The sequence below is a fragment of the Protomyctophum parallelum genome (genome assembly GCF_964188405.1).
Source record: "Protomyctophum parallelum genome assembly, chromosome: 7".
NCBI classification, from domain to species: Eukaryota; Metazoa; Chordata; class Actinopteri; order Myctophiformes; family Myctophidae; genus Protomyctophum; species Protomyctophum parallelum.
The window spans coordinates 43,653,422-43,675,218 of NC_139705.1; positions in this window are offsets into that span (position 1 = coordinate 43,653,422).

Genomic DNA, 21,797 nt, shown 5'->3' on the forward strand with positions numbered 1-21,797 from the left:
GAAATTGTGCACCCACATTCCCACTAGGCCGAGGACAAAATGCCACATGAACAATTTCAACTCAGCCTCAAGGTGGAGCTATAACTGGCCAAAAAGTGTTTTTACCTCTAACTGCACGGATCTGTGGATAACTTTGTACGCCAACTCCCTAGAGGCCAAGGAAAAATCTTTGTCTGGAATTTTTCACATCTGCTCTTTATAGCGCCACCAGGAGGCCGACATATGTAAAACACATTTTCTATTATTACTCCTTCAGATTTTATCCAAATTTCACGCAAATCGGTACACATCATCTCCATAGTCATGTGATCAAGACAGGTTTGTTTGATTTCTCATATTCCATCCTGATTGGCCACGATTGGCTCCTACAGTTTTCAGGAGTAGCAAATGGCCACAACTCCTCAACGCAGCGTCCGATTGCGATGAAACTGTGCATGCATATTCCCACTAGGCTGAGGAAGAATCCTGGTGGAGACCTGTGCCGATTGGCACTTTATCTAGTCTGTTTCTGTTTTTACCTTTAAATTTCAACTCATATGAAACCTGACCCAAAGGCAATGGAAGGGCATTCTCCTGTACAGGGTATGCGCATGCATAAAGTGAATGGGAAAGCCAGTGGCAAATCGAGTGGCAAAGTGACTTGGCAAAGTGAGTTTAAGGGGGTGGGAGGATAAAATATATTCATGCAGTTGCATTTCAATGCCTTCAACGGTCAATGATCTTCAATCAAACAGAATGTAAATGAGCCAATCTGATTTTCACTAGTCAGATTTTCCTGATGTAGCAACTTTCATCAAAGTGTCAATGTTTTCAGTGTTGAAAGGCCTTGCTGTGCCAAGCAAGAACCCAGACAGATTTATAATTTAGCGCCTTATGAAAACGCGTTCAAAGGCCACGTTCCATATGATCCTTAGAATCGTGTCTTTTCCCATTCAAACTGTGGTCAGTGTGGGAGTGCATCGCTCCTGACGGTGGCGTTGATGTTGTTTGTGTCACCTTGGAGGTGACACTTAGGTATTAAGAGATTAGGGATGGCAGCTTCCCCTGTGGAAGTTGGGGGTCTGACGTTTTGCTGCACCCAGCCGAGTTGAACCCTTTACAGTCACATCCCGTCATGTGTCCTCGCAATCTGAAGGTCACAGCTGTAGGCCAGCATGGGAGGAAGAGCAGGTCTTCAGCACACTGTGGTGAGGTGTGCTACCATAGCAACCCCTGGATGAGGGTAAAGGAATGAACAAAGAAAGTAGAAGAGTTTTGGGTCAGGGTGAACAAGTCCACCAGTTGTCCCACCTAGAGGTTTTGGACTCCCGTCTGAGACAGCAGTCTGCAGATGTTCTTCAGAAGGTAAAGGGATGCTGAATGAGTCCAGGGCTCATTCAGCTCATTCAGCATGGCTTCTCCATCCAACGCAGCTTTGGGATGTCCTTTCCGCCTCTCTCCAGCTGATTCCCTGTCTCTAAAGCTCCGCTTCAGTGTCACGCCTCCAGGTGTTTTTAAGCCGCCCTCTCTTCCGCTTCCCTTTGGGGATTCCAAGTCAGTGCCTGGTGCGTTGTACTAGCTGCCGGTTTCCTCAGGGTGTGGCCAATCCATCCCTACTTTCTCCTTAGGATCTGTTTCTCCCACTGGTTCCTGACTCCCTTTCCTCCAGAGTTCTTCACTTCTGATTTTGTTTGGCCACCAGATCTTGAAAATGCGCTTCAGACAGATGTTAATAAATGTCTGGATCCTAAAACACTGAATACTCACAAGTTAATGCACTGGGGTAACTGTATGTTGCAAAATGGGACAGGACTGATGCGGCCAGCGCAGACAAAAGGGGAAGAGGAATGCTGGTGGATTCCAGATGAGATGTTGCTGTCCTTTTGTGTGTGTATTTATGCGATAAGAGAGGAATGTGAAGAACTCAGACAGAAAAGAAAAGCAGTGTCCTCGGATACTGTATACAGAGCCACAGCGTGGAGGAAAGAAGCTTTGCCAAAAGGGCTCCACCAAAGACAAATATTGCTGAGTAAAATTGTGCATCTAATAAAGAAAGTATATTGCCTTAGATTTGTTCCTGGTAGCCTTGCATTTCTCTTCAAGTCCCCACTTAATTTACAGTTCAATGCTGTGAAAGAATACAATAAATGTAAGACATGTGCTTGTATCTGAGAACATACCAGTTCCACAAAGTTACTTCACTTTATGGGTGGGAAATCTCACCTGCAAGTTCTGTTTCAGCCTTACAAATGGATAATTTATGTAGTACTCTCTGTCTGTCTGTCTGTCTGTCTGTCTGTCTGTCTGTCTGTCTGTCTGTCTGTCTGTCTGTCTGTCTGCCTGCCTGCCTGCCTGCCTGCCTGCCTGCCTGCCTGCCTGCCTGCCTGCCTGCCTGCCTGCCTGCCTGCCTGCCTGCCTGCCTGCCTGCCTGCCTGCCTGCCTGCCTGCCTGCCTGCCTGCCTGCCTGCCTGCCTGCCTGCCTGCCTGCCTGCCTGCCTGCCTGCCTGCCTGCCTGCCTGCCTGCCTGCCTGCCTGCCTGCCTGCCTGCCTGCCTGCCTGCCTGCCTGCCTGCCTGCCTGCCTGCCTGCCTGCCTGCCTGCCTGCCTGCCTGCCTGCCTGCCTGCCTGCCTGCCTGCCTGCCTGCCTGCCTGCCTGCCTGCCTGCCTGCCTGCCTGCCTGCCTGCCTGCCTGCCTGCCTGCCTGCCTGCCTGCCTGCCTGCCTGCCTGCCTGCCTGCCTGCCTGCCTGCCTGCCTGCCTGCCTGCCTGCCTGCCTGCCTGCCTGCCTGCCTGCCTGCCTGCCTGCCTGCCTGCCTGCCTGCCTGCCTGCCTGCCTGCCTGCCTGCCTGCCTGCCTGCCTGCCTGCCTGCCTGCCTGCCTGCCTGCCTGCCTGCCTGCCTGCCTGCCTGCCTGCCTGCCTGCCTGCCTGCCTGCCTGCCTGCCTGCCTGCCTGCCTGCCTGCCTGCCTGCCTGCCTGCCTGCCTGCCTGCCTGCCTGCCTGCCTGCCTGCCTGCCTGCCTGCCTGCCTGCCTGCCTGCCTGCCTGCCTGCCTGCCTGCCTGCCTGCCTGCCTGCCTGCCTGCCTGCCTGCCTGCCTGCCTGCCTGCCTGCCTGCCTGCCTGCCTGCCTGCCTGCCTGCCTGCCTGCCTGCCTGCCTGCCTGCCTGCCTGCCTGCCTGCCTGCCTGCCTGCCTGCCTGCCTGCCTGCCTGCCTGCCTGCCTGCCTGCCTGCCTGCCTGCCTGCCTGCCTGCCTGCCTGCCTGCCTGCCTGCCTGCCTGCCTGCCTGCCTGCCTGCCTGCCTGCCTGCCTGCCTGCCTGCCTGCCTGCCTGCCTGCCTGCCTGCCTGCCTGCCTGCCTGCCTGCCTGCCTGCCTGCCTGCCTGCCTGCCTGCCTGCCTGCCTGCCTGCCTGCCTGCCTGCCTGCCTGCCTGCCTGCCTGCCTGCCTGCCTGCCTGCCTGCCTGCCTGCCTGCCTGCCTGCCTGCCTGCCTGCCTGCCTGCCTGCCTGCCTGCCTGCCTGCCTGCCTGCCTGCCTGCCTGCCTGCCTGCCTGCCTGCCTGCCTGCCTGCCTGCCTGCCTGCCTGCCTGCCTGCCTGCCTGCCTGCCTGCCTGCCTGCCTGCCTGCCTGCCTGCCTGCCTGCCTGCCTGCCTGCCTGCCTGCCTGCCTGCCTGCCTGCCTGCCTGCCTGCCTGCCTGCCTGCCTGCCTGCCTGCCTGCCTGCCTGCCTGCCTGCCTGCCTGCCTGCCTGCCTGCCTGCCTGCCTGCCTGCCTGCCTGCCTGCCTGCCTGCCTGCCTGCCTGCCTGCCTGCCTGCCTGCCTGCCTGCCTGCCTGCCTGCCTGCCTGCCTGCCTGCCTGCCTGCCTGCCTGCCTGCCTGCCTGCCTGCCTGCCTGCCTGCCTGCCTGCCTGCCTGCCTGCCTGCCTGCCTGCCTGCCTGCCTGCCTGCCTGCCTGCCTGCCTGCCTGCCTGCCTGCCTGCCTGCCTGCCTGCCTGCCTGCCTGCCTGCCTGCCTGCCTGCCTGCCTGCCTGCCTGCCTGCCTGCCTGTCTGTTTATTTCTTAGAGACTATAATTAGGCGATGGGAGCGAGAATGCAAGAAGTTGTAGGAGAAGTTTTTTGAGAACACCTGCAGGTGCATGTCAGTCCATCATGACATCCATCACCAGCTCAAGAAATGCATTATGCATTTAGCCCTGAAAGATTCACATGCTGTCTGTTTTTCCCTTAACAGAACAGCCATTAGAGGTTGTGCTCTCAAGCCTTACTCTGCACGCGCACGCGCACGCACGCGCACGCACGCACGCACGCACGCACGCACGCACGCACGCACGCACGCACGCACGCACGCACGCACGCACGCACGCACGCACGCACTCACGCACGCACGCACACACACACACACACACACACACACACACACACACACACACACACACACACACACACACACACACACACACACACACACACACACACACACACACACACACGTGACCCTTGTTTACTTCAGCGTGACACGGTTGTCACAACTTAACTTCTGTTTTCATGCAAGCACTTGAATGGGAAAGGAAACTATCCCTGACATTGTTTTTTCAATAGGTTTCCTATTTAAATATCTATTAGTACTATATAATGATTATATATATTTGCATATGGATTTTGAATGACAATTCATATAATTCAAAATAAAATGTGTTGTTGTATTGTTGATTGTATGTTGATCAATTATTAAGCAATAAGCCACGAGAGGTCTCAGGTTACCGGGTATTTTACACTGGCTGGGGCCTCGAGTGGCTTATTGCTTTTCTAAAACGGTTACAAACATATAGCAATATTAACCTAATAAAACTATTACATTCACAAAAGTAGCTACGCTTTGCGCCACCAGAGCGAGCGAGCCAGAGCCACAACACCTTTTTTTTTTTGCTCGGCAAGTAGCCTATGTGAAGGGAGAATAGCGCTTGGGGCTGCCTGGAGCCACACATTCACAGTCATATGAGCCGGGCGGTGCTTAGACGCCCGCACGGCATGTGTTTGTAAAGCAATCAAGCGCTCCCCTTCCCCAGTTCAGCTACAAGGCTGCAGAATGATACAAAGTGATTGAAGGAGTGGGTTATCGGTGAAATTTACACCGGTCACATGACGGTAACCAGCCAATCAGAATGAAGTATTGGGACTACTCGTTTTAGAACATGAATTATGTAGGCCTACTGGCCATATATAGAGCGTGTCTTGAGTGTACAGGGTTTGATGTGGTTAGATCAACAGATGGAATGTCGGAACAGGTCAGCTCCATATATGGAGATCTAAGGGTGGCAGCGGGGGCAGTGTCTTGAGTGTACAGGGTTTTGGGCAGAACTCAATTAAGGCACTCAGCCAATTTGTTTAAAAATAGAGAAATGGAAACAGCAGGGATCAGTTTGTGACTCTTAGATGGGTGCTCTTTGGTAGGACCATAGACAAAAAAGCTATTTTTCCTTCAAGTTGTACTGCTTAATTCCCAAAGGTGTAAATTGCAGACTTGCAAAGAAAAAAGGAATCCAAGGCACTCGTCTTTGGTGAAAAAATATTTATATAATTTATTGACGAGCAAGGCAATTAAAAAACAGGACCTACACGTTTCGACCAAAAGGTCTTCGTCAGGGTCTATCTGTCAGCCAATTTGTTGTATTCTGTTTGTCTATTCAGTTCTTCCAATGTTGCTGTGTGTATCTTATATTATCAAACATGCATACAGATGATGCAGGTAGTTCATGTTGAACTGGTCTGGCGGTCGTAATTAAAACAACAAATTGTCATCCTACTCACTGCAGTCATTTGGAGAACTAATTAAAGTTTGCACGTGCGCGCGCGCGCACACACACACACACACACACACACACACACACACACACACACACCCACACACACACACACACACACACACACACACACACACACACGTCACACACACACACACACACACACACACACACACACACACACACACACACACCCTGAAGCTTATACAGTGCACTACACAGGATCAGGAGCTGCTCTGTCTGGGCTTCTTTGTTTAGAGAGTGGAATTTTTTTTAAGACTCAAACAAATATCAACCGCCGTTAGCCACAGCACATTGATGGCAGCGGAAATGCGTTTCTTTTTTTTCTTTTTCTTTTCTGACAGTGTTCCAATGCGTCATCTCACTCCTGCAAGCAGCTGGATGTGTTTCTCCCTCCGTGAAGGACGAGGGTATGCACAACTAAATGAGTTGCAAGCATGCTCCAGCTATGGTCCCTGAAGGCACGGCATATTATGCTTACGGCGTGTTTTATCTAAATTAATCTGTTCATGAGCCTGCAGATTGTGTGGAATTAAAAGCATAATTGCGCAGACGGACAGGTGGCGGCTTAAGTTTTCACTTTCCAACCTTTAACGCAGTTTTCTTCCACAGTCTAATGAGCTAATTCATGGTTTATGCATAACAATATTAATTGTTAATATTATATATAATATAATATAATAAATAATAATAATAATATAATAAAACTATTAATCTTGCATTTTATATCACTGCTAGATAGAGCATAGTGCTTAGTTTTTAGCCCCTCTTATATTCAGCTGTAGTGTAGATTTCTGTCTTACACAAACATTAAATTCCCCTTTGAATGGAGAATTTATGTACTAGCCCTTACCCGTTGTGAGATATTTGCACCCCCCCCCCCCCCCCCCCCCCCCCCCCCCCCCCCCCCCCCCCCCCCCCCCCCCCCCTGCGCACGGGTGCGTTTGTAATTGACTAATACATTCATTAATAATCATTAATGTGTCAGATCGAAAAAAGGGCCCTCTATATTCATATGGTCAATGCCTGTGTGAAAAGTGGGAGTGATTGGTGCAGGCAGTAAGGAGTTACGGCAGTCACAGTGACACACAGACACTCAGACATTGTTAGAATTATAGTATGATGATGATGATATAGACGAGCAACTCATCTATTTTTGTCCTACAAAACAATTACTGTACGATGAATGTGATGTACGATGATAGGAGCGCCACTCACTTCACATGGGTGTGATTTTTCTGATCTTAGTTAATTTTCATTAACACCATGATCTAAATTCACTCAGTGAGTCTAACTATTAATTTGAGTCAGTGAAGGAAGCTCTGCAGTGACCCAGAGGCAGCAGTCACAGAGGTCAACAGAACCTTCTTACCACTCGATCATCTCTCAACATCATCATCACAGTACAGGTAATGACCTCACAGGTTGGTTCCATTCTATACACTATACAGGCTTCCTGTTCTGATACAGTCTGTCAGGCACAGTCTAATGCTGAAATCACACCAGCAGCAATGAGCGAGTGTTCATAATGTAAACATTAATGCAGAAAGTGTGTCAAAGTTTAGCTTTTCTCAACATGGTCCCCCAACGCAGTGGGGAAAGCAACGGTCGCTCCTCCCCATATAGACAGCCAAACAATTATGCTGGTGTGAGGCAGCGTTATAGGCAGCATTAGCCACAAAGCTAAACTTCAAACATCCCAGATGTGTCATCGACACATCCCTAGATGATACTTTGACGTTATAGTGATGACTGGTGATTTTACAAAATGTTCATCAGTAACGCTCATGTATCTATCTCATGTAAGATAATAAAGGCATATAGGCCTAATAGAACAGATGGTGAGTTCAGAAAATTACAATACATTATATGTACTGTAATCCATGCTCAGTTTACTGTTGTTGCTATTGTTTCCATTCTCTCCCAATCTATGTATGTCTCCTCTCTGACTCTTTCCTCTCTCCCTCTCCCTAATCCAAATGTCATACATTTCAGTGTATAATTACCTTTGTATAAAATATATCCTTGTAAAGTCCAGGTTGTTTTAAATTCACCGTTCCTCATAAGACTGCAGAAAGCCCTCTCCTCCAAAGAGATTAACAACCTCTCTGCTCCCGAGTGATGCATTTATATTACCAACTTTTGAAGTGTCTCTTTAAACTGAGAGAAATTGAAGGTCGCCAATATCCACATAAGTACCATTTAATCTTTAAAGACAAAAGGCAAAGGCAGTCCATCCATGGCTGTCGTCCGTTCTTCTACTACTCAATCTACCACAGGTAAACTCCATCTCACATCTAATTGGGCGTGTCTGTCTAATCTATGTGTGATATTGTTTCACATTTCAGATAATCACTTTCAACGGACATGAAGAAAACGGGGTGTGAGGTTAGGTTTAGGCTTGGTTATTATGTCTGCAGTTGGCCCACTTGTATGTTGGAACATAGCACCATTTATAATATTACTGCATTGTCTCATTTATAGCGCACACATGTAACCCGTCTCATTCATAATTCATACTTTGCATATTGATGAAATGTGGCTATTTTTCTTGTTTACAAATTGTACATGTAGATGTTGTTGAGTGAACAATGGCATTTATCTTCCATGCACACTCAATGTATGTAGCAGTATGGACAAAATAATATATTTTTACACAGTGTGTAATTGTATGGAACCAAGACACACTTTGGCTAATTAATTCAACATGTGTGGAGTTTATTTTGAAGAAAAATGGCTAATCAACATTTTCTAGTGGATCATGAACAGACTTCACTTGCAGCGTATTCAAATTATTTCATGCAGACAAACATGAACACACAGACATCTATTGTCTTATTGGCCATGTGTTTATGAGCATTGGGGAGCTGAGGATTGGCAGCATATCAAGATGGCTGTGAGTGTGCGGTTTCTCTAGCTGCCAGGCTTTAACGTTAAGGAGCCAACAAATGTATCTATTAAATACATTCTGTTGCAGTCCCTCGGGCAGAAACATCATTTAAGCGGCTGGCCAGGGGGGGGACAAATGGGAGTATTCAGATACATATCTAATGCCATGGAAACGGTGATGTGAGGTGGATAATGCTCATGGGAAATTTGGATTTTATCCTTTCCCATCCTTAAATAGATTTCTCTATTTTTTGGACTGCATAATATATGAAGTGTATTTAACACATGGATATTAGGAAGAAAAATCTAGAAACTTAACTGCCGGGTCACCACACAGATATGTACGAGTACAGATAAGGTTACGGCTACACATAATTATTTCAGACACACCAGCTATAAATGGTGTGTGGGTTTTGTGTGTACTGTATGTGCACATGTTGTGTGTGCATGTTGTGCATACAGTATGTCCTCTGCATACGAGTGCCTGTGTACCGTGTACCGCCCACTTTGAAGCTTTTGTTTGCACAGCGAACAGAACAGTCTCTCGGCATCTCAGGGTGCTGTGAGACTTCCCATCAGGCCAGTTAATGAGGCCTCTGGGAATGGACACAGTATAGTGTGTCAACAAAACGCACACACGCACGCACGCACGCACGCACGCACGCACGCACGCACACACACACACACACACACACACACACACACACACACACACCTCTACTGATGAAAGGTAAAAGTTGTATTTTTGACTGGGTTAACATAAAGTTAACATCTATGTCAATATATGCAAAAGAGCACCATGTTCATCTCACTGTAATATCATATTGACAAATATAAAATGAGAAAGCACATAAAGACTGCAAATGTACTTTTAAATGTGCCAAGAAATGTAAATGCTGGCATAGTCTATATGTGGTGAACTTGATAAAGCTTTAGCAGGTCAACTACTTTAACTGACATATATAGCCCAAAATAGGAACCATTTCTGACTTGAAATTGTCTTGCTTTACAGAAATGTGAAAGCTTAAAGGACAACTTCACCCATTTTCAACAAAGTTTTCATCCAAATAAAAATAAATAAATCACACCTGTGTGAAGTGAGTGGCGCTAATATATTAAAGTCTAACTCATGTTGATTAGGTAATGGTGCAAACAAAAACATTAAACTCCATTAACAATAAAGAGACAATATGACGTAAATGGCACATTCTGACATAAATTTTCCTTTCATTGTCAATGGCGTTTACAAAACAAACATTGAACTAAAGACAAACATTAAACCTATAGGAGGGGCTAGCGCCCCTCAAAAATCTCACTCATGTGAAGTGAGTGGTGCCTTTTATCATGATGATGTATAGCCCACCGGTCCGTGGACCGTCCGCGGCCGTTGGGCGGCCATGGAACCCAAATCAGAAATCGTCAAACCGAATGGTCTCAAACTGACGCAGTGCCTAATGGCAATTTACACAGACCAATGATTTCTGAGAACCGAAAAACTACCAATATCTGTCTGAGGAGAATGCTCAAATTATCTGAGTGTTCAGAAGAGTGTTTCCCTGATTGCGCAAACCAAACTGATTCACGAATTGTCACATCACGTTTTTGCCGGCCAGCCAGACAATTTTCTCGATTGTGCTGTTTTGCCGTTTTCTCGATTTTGCCGTTTTCTCGATTGTGCCGTTTTCTCGATTTTGCCGTTTTCTCGATTGTGCCGTTTTCTCGATTTTGCCGTTTTCTCGATTGTGCCGTTTTGCCGTTTTCTAGATTTTGCCGTTTTCTCGATTTTGCCGTTTTCTCGATTGTGCCGTTTTGCCGTTTTCTCGATTTTGCCGTTTTCTCGATTGTGCCGTTTTCTCGATTGTGCCGTTTTCTCGATTTTGCCGTTTTCTCGATTGTGCCGTTTTGCCGTTTTCTCGATTTTGCCGTTTTCTCGATTGTGCCGTTTTCTCGATTTTGCCGTTTTCTCGATTGTGCCGTTTTCTCGATTTTGCCGTTTTCTCGATTTTGCCGTTTTCTCGATTGTGCCGTTTTGCCGTTTTCTCGATTTTGCCGTTTTCTCGATTGTGCCGTTTTCTCGATTGTGCCGTTTTCTCGATTTTGCCGTTTTCTCGATTGTGCCGTTTTGCCGTTTTCTCGATTTTGCCGTTTTCTCGATTGTGCCGTTTTCTCGATTGTGCCGTTTTCTCGATTTTGCCGTTTTCTCGATTGTGCCGTTTTCTCGATTTTGCCGTTTTCTCGATTTTGCCGTTTTCTCGATTGTGCCGTTTTCTCGATTGTGCCGTTTTCTCGATTTTGCCGTTTTCTCGATTGTGCCGTTTTGCCGTTTTCTCGATTTTGCCGTTTTCTCGATTGTGCCGTTTTGCCGTTTTCTCGATTTTGCCGTTTTCTCGATTGTGCCGTTTTTTCGATTGTGCCGTTTTCTCGATTGTGCCGTTTTCGCGATTTTTCCGTTTTCTCGATTGTGCCATTTTTCTTTCTTGCCTATCTATGACACTAGTTCTTAACTTGTGTGTGTTATTTGGGTCGTGTCTCGCGTACAGTTTCTCATTTGGAGCTGTATCGTTTCACATTTGCCAGTAGAGTCATCACGTCAGATATGAACACAGGCCCGGTATGTGATGTGCATTTATGTGATTTTCTTTTTTTTAATGTGATTATTTCACAGCAATTGCGGCTAGCTTGTCATTCACGTCGGTCTGCATCGTTCACGCCATACATTGTTTTTTATTGCTGTTGTGTTCTAATATCATCCATAGTGTTTGTGTACTAATGTTCATAGTAATGCTGACAAATACTGGGGCGCAAAGAATGCTGCTGCCATGGCATAATTTGCACCACATGTAATTTATGTCAATTATTGTCCACAAATGGCATAAATTGTCTTCTTTATCTCTTTTTTTAATGTCTTATTTTGAAAACAATTTTTACTCACGCCACAAACCTAAGGCCATTGGGCAGAGACCAAGAACATCTATTTTGTTCATGAAGTGAAAAGTGCAGCAACAAAACTCTAGGTCACAAGACTATTCTTGGTGCTATATTATCAGATCTAATTTGTGAGTAAAGCGTAAGCCCACGTCACATATGAACACAGGCCCGGTATGTGATATGTGTTTATGTCTCGTATCATTTCACATTGAGTTAGGCTTCATCACGTCATCCCACATCACATAATGAACATAGGGTAAGGTTAGGGCTAGGAATGTGATGTTGGCTATCATTTATAGTCATGATTCAAATTGACTCTTGCTTTTTTATCATAAAACTATCTTGCTGCAGTTCGGCAAGAGTATGTTTTAAAAATAATTGGCAAATTTGAAACTAATGACTGATTTGGACCTGTAAATTATAAAACTAAGGCACTGGTGTGGTACTCCTGGTTTACCAGAACTGGGTTCAACTCCCTGCGGTGCCCTCAATTTGTTTTTACATGGTTCGTTTTCAGCTCATTGTTTCCTTTTCATAGATGATAAACCCCAGGCTCTTAATGATGTTGATGCTTTACAAATCAGTTTACATTCTCCGCGAATGAAACAAGTGATGTTATTGGTCGGAAAAATATCGTATCCGGGGGAAATACATCTGACGGATATTCCGGAGGATACAACCGCCGATAGCTTCTCTGCCTTAGGTTGTGACCAGGCTTTTCTTTTCGCAGATAAGTAAGCCTGGGACCGAGGCTAGTTTCGCTGCCTTCGACAGTGATATACTTATCCAGTAGCGGTGCAGAACCGAGAGTGATATACTTCTCCAGTAAGCGGTGCAGAACCGAGAGAGTGACACATTATTTTGGATGTAAACTGCGCAACTTTTAGCTTTTTTGATCAGTTTTGCGGATCGGTGAATTTTGCTCCAGGGAGGCCCCTGGAGACTCAATGCATTATCAATGGCAATAGCACAAACTTTGGCATGCTACTAGTCCTACATACTTAAACCTACCAACCCCATTCTAGCCTACTTAGGTTCATCTTACGGTGGACATGTTTGCCTGAAAAGGAATCTTTGAAAGGTGTCATAGTTTTAGAAATATAGTGCTTTCAAATTTGAGACTTTTATAATGGGGCTCAATGGCAGATTTTGGCACGTCAAAAAATCACTTTCACCTAGAAACTCCATTCACATTTTTTATTATTCAGCTTACTGTGGAGACACATGCTGGAACTTTTTACTTTGAAATGTTTTGTAGTTATTTAACTTAAACGCCCAATGCATTCTCGGCGTTTAAGTTAAATAACTCAGAAACTATAAAACATTTCAAAGTAAAAAGGTTCCAGCATGTGTCTCCACAGTAAGCTGAATAATAAAAAGTGTGAATGGAGTTTCTAGGTGAAAGTGATTTTTGACGTGCCAATGTCTGCCATTGAGCCCCATTGTAAAATTGAAAGCACTATATTTCTAAAACTATATGAAACATTTCAAAGATTCCTTTTCAGGCAAACATGTCCACCGTAAGATGAACCTAAGTAGGCTAGAATGGGGTTGCTAGGTGTAAGTATGTAGGCTTCTCTGTTGTTAGAAAAACAAGCTAATGTTTCTCATCCTCCACAACACCCATTCTCATACACCGCTATACTTTTAAGTATGTTGCGGAACTTGCGGTAGAGAGAACGTCATCATTTTTTACCATGGGCTATAGCCCATACCGTACGGCATACTATAGCACGCCGTTTTTCATCATTTTTGAGGATTTGAAAAAAAAAAAAAAAAAAAAACATGGTTTTTTTTAATTTTTGAAGATTTTTTTTTTACCTTGTTATTCATCATTTTGGACCATGGGCTATAGCCCATACCGTACAGCATACTATAGCACGCCGTTTTTCATCATTTTTGATTTTATTTTTTAACCTCGTTTTTCATTATTTTTGAGGATTTGGAAAAAATGGAAAAAAAATAAAAACATGGGTTATAGCCCATCGTTTTTTGAATTTTTGAATTTTTCTTTATCCTCGTTTTTCATCATTTTTGACCATGGGCTAAACCGTACGGCATACTATAGCACGCCGTTTTTCATCATTTTTGAGGATTTGAAAAAAAAAAAAAAAAAAAATGGGTTATAGCCCATCGTTTTTTTAATTTTTTAAGATTTTTTTTCACCTTGTTATTCATCATTTTTGACCATGGGCTATAGCCCATACCGTACGGCATACTATAGCACGCCGTTTTTCATCATTTTTGATTTTTTTTAAATCCTCGTTTTTCATCATTTTTGTCCATGGGCTATAGCCCATACCGTACGGCATACTATAGCACGCCGTTTTTCATCATTTTTGAGGATTTGAAAGAAAAAACAAAACAAAACATGGGTTATAGCCCATCGTTTTTTGAATTTTTGATTTTTTTTTAAATCCTCGTTTTTCATCATTTTTGACCATGGGCTATAGCCCATACCGTACGGCACACTATAGCACGCCGTTTTTCATCATTTTTGAGGATTTGAAAAAAAGTGAAAAAAAAAAACATGGGTTAGTATAGCCCATCGTTTTTTGAATTTTTGAATTTTTTAAAAATCCTCGTTTTTCATCATTTTTGACCATGGGCTATAGCCCATACCGTACGGCATACTATAGCACGCCGTTTTTCATCATTTTTGAGGATTTGAAAAAAAGTGAAAAAATTAAAACATGGGTTAGTATAGCCCATCGTTTTTTGAAATTTTTAATTTTTTTTAAATCCTCGTTTTTCATCATTTTTGACTATGGGCTATAGCCCATACCGTACGGCACACTATAGCACGCCGTTTTTCATCATTTTTGAGGATTTGAAAAAAGAAAAACAAAAAAAACATGGGTTATAGCCCATAGTTTTTTGAAAATTTGAAGAAAAAAATTTATCCTCGTTTTTCATCATTTTTGACCATGGGCTCTAGCCCATACCGTACGGCATACTATAGCACGCCGTTTTTCATCATTTTTGACGATTTGAAAAAAAAATGGAAAAAAATAAAAACATGGGTCATAGCCCATCGTTTTTTGAAATTTTGATTTTTTTTAATCCTCGTTTTTCATCATTTTTGACCATCCCACTGAGCAATAGCCGGCTATTAGACGTGCGTCTAAAAATGGGATAAAAAACGTCTAAAAATAGATGTTTAAAAAACGTCTAATAATAGACGTCTAAAACACGTCTATTTTTAGACGTGTTTTAGACGTCTATTTTTAGACGTTTTTTATCCCATTTTTAGACGCTCGTCTAATAGCCCATATCGTACGGCATACTGTAGCATGCCGTTTTTCATCATTTTTGAGGATTTGAAAATAATGAAAAAATAAATAAAAACATGGGTTATAGCCCATCGTTTTTTGAATTTTTGGAGAGAAAAAAATCCTCGTTTTTCATCATTTTGGACCATGGGCTATAGCCCATATCGTACGGCATACTATAGCACGCCGTTTTTCATCATTTTTGAGGATTTTAAAAAAATGGAAAAAAATAATAAAAACATGGGTTATAGCCCATCGTTTTTTTAATTTTTGAAAAAAGAAATTAACCTCGTCTTTCATCATTTTTGTCCATGGGCTATAGCCCATACCGTACGGCATACTATAGCACGCCGTTTTTCATCATTTTTGAGGATTTGGAAAAAATGGAAAAAAAATAAAAACATGGGTTATAGCCCATCGTTTTTTTAATTTTTGATTATTTTTTCATCCTCGTTTTTCATCATTTTTGACCATGGGCTAAACCGTACGGCATACTATAGCACGCCGTTTTTCATCATTTTTGAGGATTTGGAAAAAATTGAAAAAAAAATAAAAACATGGGTTATAGCCCATCGTTTTTTGAATTTTTGAATTTTTTTTTTTAACCTCGTTTTTCATTATTTATGACCATGTGCTTTAGCCCAGACCGTACAGCATACTATAGCACGCCGTTTTTCATCATTTTTGAGGATTTGGAAAAAAAAAAAAAAAAAAAAAAAAACATGGGTTATAGCCCATCGTTTTTTGAATTTTTGAATTTTTTTTCATCCTCGTTTTTCATCATTTTTGACCATGGGCTAAACCGTACGGCATACTATAGCACGCCGTTTTTCATCATTTTTGAGGATTTGGAAAAAATGGAAAAAAAATAAAAACATGGGTTATAGCCCATCGTTTTTTTAATTTTTTTTTAACCTTGTTTTTCATTATTTATGACCATGTGCTTTAGCCCATACCGTACAGCAGACTATAGCACGCCGTTTTTCATCATTTTTGAGGATTTGGAAAAAATGGGAAAAAACAAAAAAAAACATGGGTTATAGCCCATCGTTTTTTGATTTTTTTTCCTTTTCTTTTTATCCTCGTTTTTCATCATTTTTGACCATCCCACTGAGCAATAGCCGGCTATTAGACGTGCGTCTAAAAATGGGATAAAAAACGTCTAAAAATAGACGTCTAAAACACGTCTATTTTTAGACGTGTTTTAGACGTCTACTTTTAGACGTTTTTTATCCCATTTTTAGACGCTCGTCTAATAGCCCATATCGTACGGCATACGGCATGCCGTTTTTCATCATTTTTGAGGATTTGAAAAAAAAAAACATGGGTTATAGCCCATCGTTTTTTGAATTTTTGAATTTTTTTTTAATCCTCGTTTTACATCATTTTTGACAATGGGCTAAAGCCCATACCGTACGGCATACTATAGCACGCCGTTTTTCATCATTTGTGAGGATTTGAAAAAAAAAAAAAAAAAAAAAACATGGGTTATAGCCCATCATTTTTTGAAAATTTGAAGAAAAAAAATTATCCTCGTTTTTCATCATTTTTGACCATGGGCTCTAGCCCATACCGTACGGCATACTATAGCACGCCGTTTTTCATCATTTTTGACGATTTGAAAAAAAATGGAAAAAAAATAAAAACATGGGTCATAGCCCATCGTTTTTTGAAATTTTGATTTTTTTTAATCCTCGTTTTTCATCATTTTTGACCATCCCACTGAGCAATAGCCGGCTATTAGACGTGCGTCTAAAAATGGGATAAAAAACGTCTAAAAATAGATGTTTAAAAAACGTCTAATAATAGACGTCTAAAACACGTCTATTTTTAGACGTGTTTTAGACGTCTATTTTTAGACGTTTTTTATCCCATTTTTAGACGCTCGTCTAATAGCCCATATCGTACGGCATACTGTAGCATGCCGTTTTTCATCATTTTTGAGGATTTGAAAATAATGAAAAAATAAATAAAAACATGGGTTATAGCCCATCGTTTTTTGAATTTTTGGAGAAAAAAAAATCCTCGTTTTTCATCATTTTGGACCATGGGCTATAGCCCATATCGTACGGCATACTATAGCACGCCGTTTTTCATCATTTTTGAGGATTTGAAAAAAATGGAAAAAAATAATAAAAACATGGGTTATAGCCCATCGTTTTTTTAATTTTTGAAAAAAGAAATTAACCTCGTCTTTCATCATTTTTGTCCATGGGCTATAGCCCATACCGTACGGCATACTATAGCACGCCGTTTTTCATCATTTTTGAGGATTTGGAAAAAATTGAAATAAAAATAAAAACATGGGTTATAGCCCATCGTTTTTTGAATTTTTGAATTTTTTTTTTAACCTCGTTTTTCATTATTTATGACCATGTGCTTTAGCCCAGACCGTACAGCATACTATAGCACGCCGTTTTTCATCATTTTTGAGGATTTGGAAAAAATGAAAAAAAAAAAAAAAAACATGGGTTATAGCCCATCGTTTTTTGAATTTTTGAATTTTTTTTCATCCTCGTTTTTCATCATTTTTGACCATGGGCTAAACCGTACGGCATACTATAGCACGCCGTTTTTCATCATTTTTGAGGATTTGGAAAAAATGGAAAAAAAATAAAAACATGGGTTATAGCCCATCGTTTTTTTTATTTTTTTTTAACCTTGTTTTTCATTATTTATGACCATGTGCTTTAGCCCATACCGTACAGCAGACTATAGCACGCCGTCTTTCATCATTTTTGAGGATTTGGAAAAAATGGGAAAAAAGAAAAAAAAACATGGGTTATAGCCCATCGTTTTTTGATTTTTTTTCCTTTTCTTTTTATCCTCGTTTTTCATCATTTTTGACCATCCCACTGAGCAATAGCCGGCTATTAGACGTGCGTCTAAAGATGGGATAAAAAACGTCTAAAAATAGATGTCTAAAACACGTCTATTTTTAGACGTGTTTTAGACGTCTACTTTTAGACGTTTTTTATCCCATTTTTAGACGCTCGTCTAATAGCCCATATCGTACGGCATACGGCATGCCGTTTTTCATCATTTTTGAGGATTTGAAAAAAAAAAACATGGGTTATAGCCCATCGTTTTTTGAATTTTTGAAAAAAAAATTAATCCTCGTTTTACATCATTTTTGACAATGGGCTAAAGCCCATACCGTACGGCATACTATAGCACGCCGTTTTTCATCATTTGTGAGGATTTGAAAAAAAAAAAAAAAAAAACATGGGTTATAGCCCATCGTTTTTTGAATTTTAGATTTTTTTTTAATCCTCGTTTTACATCATTTTTGACAATGGGCTAAAGCCCATACCGTACGGCATACTATAGCACGCCGTTTTTCATCATTTTTGAGGATTTGAAAAAAATGAAAAAGAAAAAAAAACATGGGTTATAGTAACCTGACGCTGCCAGATCCAAGAAGCTTGCTACACAAATTTGTTTCACAGCTTATTGGGTTCTGGGATCGCGGAAGCAAATTCGATGACGGGGCTGTTCCTTTTTTTCAAGATACTTGGTAGATGATTGGATGGGACCGTCTGTCTATCACCGTGTGGGCGTGCAAACACAACCAATCATATTGACGTGTCTATATAGCTTCACATCCGGTTTCGCCCATGTCCCGCCCTTAGCTCACGCTGATTGGTCCGGTACGGAACAGATTTTTGTCAGCTCAACTGTCTGAGAGATCCCAGATGAATGCTGTGTTGGGATACATGGTTACCCAATACCGCCCTCATCTGGCAGCGTCAGGTTAGGGTTATAGCCCATCGTTTTTTGAATTTTTGAATTATTTTTAAATCCTCGTTTTTCATCATTTTTGACCATGGGCTATAGTCCATACCGTACGGCATACTATAGCACGCCGTTTTTCATCATTTTTGAGGATTTGAAAAAAATGAAAAAGAAAAAAAAACATGGGTTATAGCCCATCGTTTTTTGAAAATTTGAAAAAAAAGATTATCCTCGTTTTTCATCATTTTTTGACCATGGGCTATAGCCCATACCGTACGGCATACTATAGAACGCCGTTTTTCATCATTTTTGAGGATTTGAAAAAAATGAAAAAGAAAAAAAAACATGGGTTATACTTTATAGCCCATCGTTTTTTGTTTATTATTATTTTTTTATATCCTCGTTTTTTGATTTTTTTGACCATCCCACTGAGCAATAGCCGGCTATTAGACGTGCGTCTAAAAATGGGATGAAAAACGTCAAAAAATAGATGTCTAAAAAACGTCTAATAATAGACATCTAAAACACGTCTATTTTTAGACGTGTTTTAGACGTCTATTTTTAGACGTTTTTTATCCCATTTTTAGACGCTCGTCTAATAGCCCATATCGTACGGCATACTGTAGCATGCCGTTTTTCATCATTTTTGAGGATTTGAAAAAAAAAAAAAAAAAAAACATGGGTTATAGCCCATCGTTTTTTTTAATTTGAGATCTTTTTTTTTATCCTCGTTTTACATCATTTTTGACAATGGGCTAAAGCCCATACCGTACGGCATACTATAGCACGCCGTTTTTCATCATTTTTGAGGATTTGGAAAAAATGGAAAAAAAATAAAAACATGGGTTATAGCCCATCGTTTTTTGAATTTTTGATTTTTTTTTCATCCTCGTTTTTCATCATTTTTGACCATGGGCTAAACCGTACGGCATACTATAGCACGCCGTTTTTCATCATTTTTGAGGATTTGGAAAAAATTGAAAAAAAAATAAAAACATGGGTTATAGCCCATCGTTTTTTTAATTTTTTAATTTTTTTTTAACCTCGTTTTTCATTATTTATGACCATGTGCTTTAGCCCAGACCGTACAGCATACTATAGCACGCCGTTTTTCATCATTTTTGAGGATTTGGAAAAAATGGAAAAATAAAATAAAAACATGGGTTATAGCCCATCGTTTTTTGAATTTTTGATTTTTTTTTCATCCTCGTTTTTCATCATTTTTGACCATGCGCTAAACCGTACGGCATACTATAGCACGCCGTTTTTCATCATTTTTGAGGATTTGGAAAAAATGGAAAAAAAATAAAAACATGGGTTATAGCCCATCGTTTTTGAATTTTTGAATTTTTTTTAACCTCGTTTTTCATTATTTATGACCATGTGCTTTAGCCCATACCGTACAGCATACTATAGCACGCCGTTTTTCATCATTTTTGAGGATTTGGAAAAAATGGAAAAAAAATAAAAACATGGGTTATAGCCCATCGTTTTTTGATTTTTTTAATTTTTTTTCATCCTCGTTTTACTTCATTTTTGACCATGGGCTAAACCGTACGGCATACTATAGCACGCCGTTTTTCATCATTTTTGAGGATTTGGAAAAAATGGAAAAAAAATAAAAACATGGGTTATATCCCATCGTTTTTTGAAAAAAAATTTAACCTCGTTTTTCATTATTTATGACCATGTGCTTTAGCCCATACCGTACAGCAGACTATAGCACGCCGTTTTTCATCATTTTTGAGGATTTGGAAAAAATGGGAAAAAAGAAAAAAAAACATGGGTTATAGCCCATCGTATTTGATTTTTTTTCCTTTTCTTTTTATCCTCGTTTTTCATCATTTTTGACCATCCCACTGAGCAATAGCCGGCTATTAGACGTGCGTCTAAAAATGGGATAAAAAACGTCTAAAAATAGACGTCTAAAACACGTCTATTTTTAGACGTGTTTTAGACGTCTATTTTTAGACGTTTTTTATCCCATTTTTAGACGCTCGTCTAATAGCCCATATCGTACGGCATACGGCATGCCGTTTTTCATCATTTTTGAGGATTTGAAAAAAAAAAACATGGGTTATAGCCGCGTCTGGATTTCGCTGTCTCTCTATAGCCCATCGTTTTTTGAATTTAAAAAAAAAAAAAAAATGCTCGTTTTACATCATTTTTGACAATGGGCTAAAGGCCATACCGTACGGCATACTATAGCACGCCGTTTTTCATCATTTTTGAGGATTTGAAAAAAAAAGAAAAAAGAAAACATGGGTTATAGCCCATCGTTTTTTGAATTTTTGAAAAAAAAAATTAACCTCGTTTTTCATTATTTATGACAATGGGCTCTAGCCCATACAGTACGGCATACTATAGCACGCCGTTTTTCATCATTTGTGAGAATTTGAAAAAAATGAAAAAGAAAACATGGATTATAGCCCATCGTTTTTTGAAAATTTGAAAAAAAAGAATATCCTCGTTTTTCATCATTTTTGACCATGGGCTCTAGCCCATACCGTACGGCATACTATAGCACGCCGTTTTTCATCATTTTTGAGGATTTGAAAAAAATTGAAAAAAATAAAAAACATGGGTTATAGCCCATCGTTTTTTGATTTTATTTTAATTTTTATATCCTCGTTTTTCATCATTTTTGACCATCCCACTGAGCAATAGCCGGCTATTAGACGTGCGTCTAAAAATGGGATGAAAAACGTCTAAAAATAGATGTCTAAAAAACGTCTAATAATAGACGTCTAAAACACGTCTATTTTTAGACGTGTTTTAGACGTCTATTTTTAGACGTTTTTTATCCCATTGTTAGACGCTCGTCTAATAGCCCATATCAAACGGCATACTGTAGCATGCCGTTTTTCATCATTTTTGAGGATTTGAAAAAAAAAAAACATGGGTTATAGCCGTGTCTGGATTTCGCTGTCTCTCTATAGCCCATCGTTTTTTGAATAAAAAAAAAAAAATTAATCCTCGTTTTACATCATTTTTGACAATGGGCTAAAGGCCATACCGTACGGCATACTATAGCACGCCGTTTTTCATCATTTTTGAGGATTTGAAAAAAAAAGAAAAAAGAAAACATGGGTTATAGCCCATCGTTTTTTGAATTTTTGAAAAAAAAAATTAACCTCGTTTTTCATTATTTATGACAATGGGCTCTAGCCCATACAGTA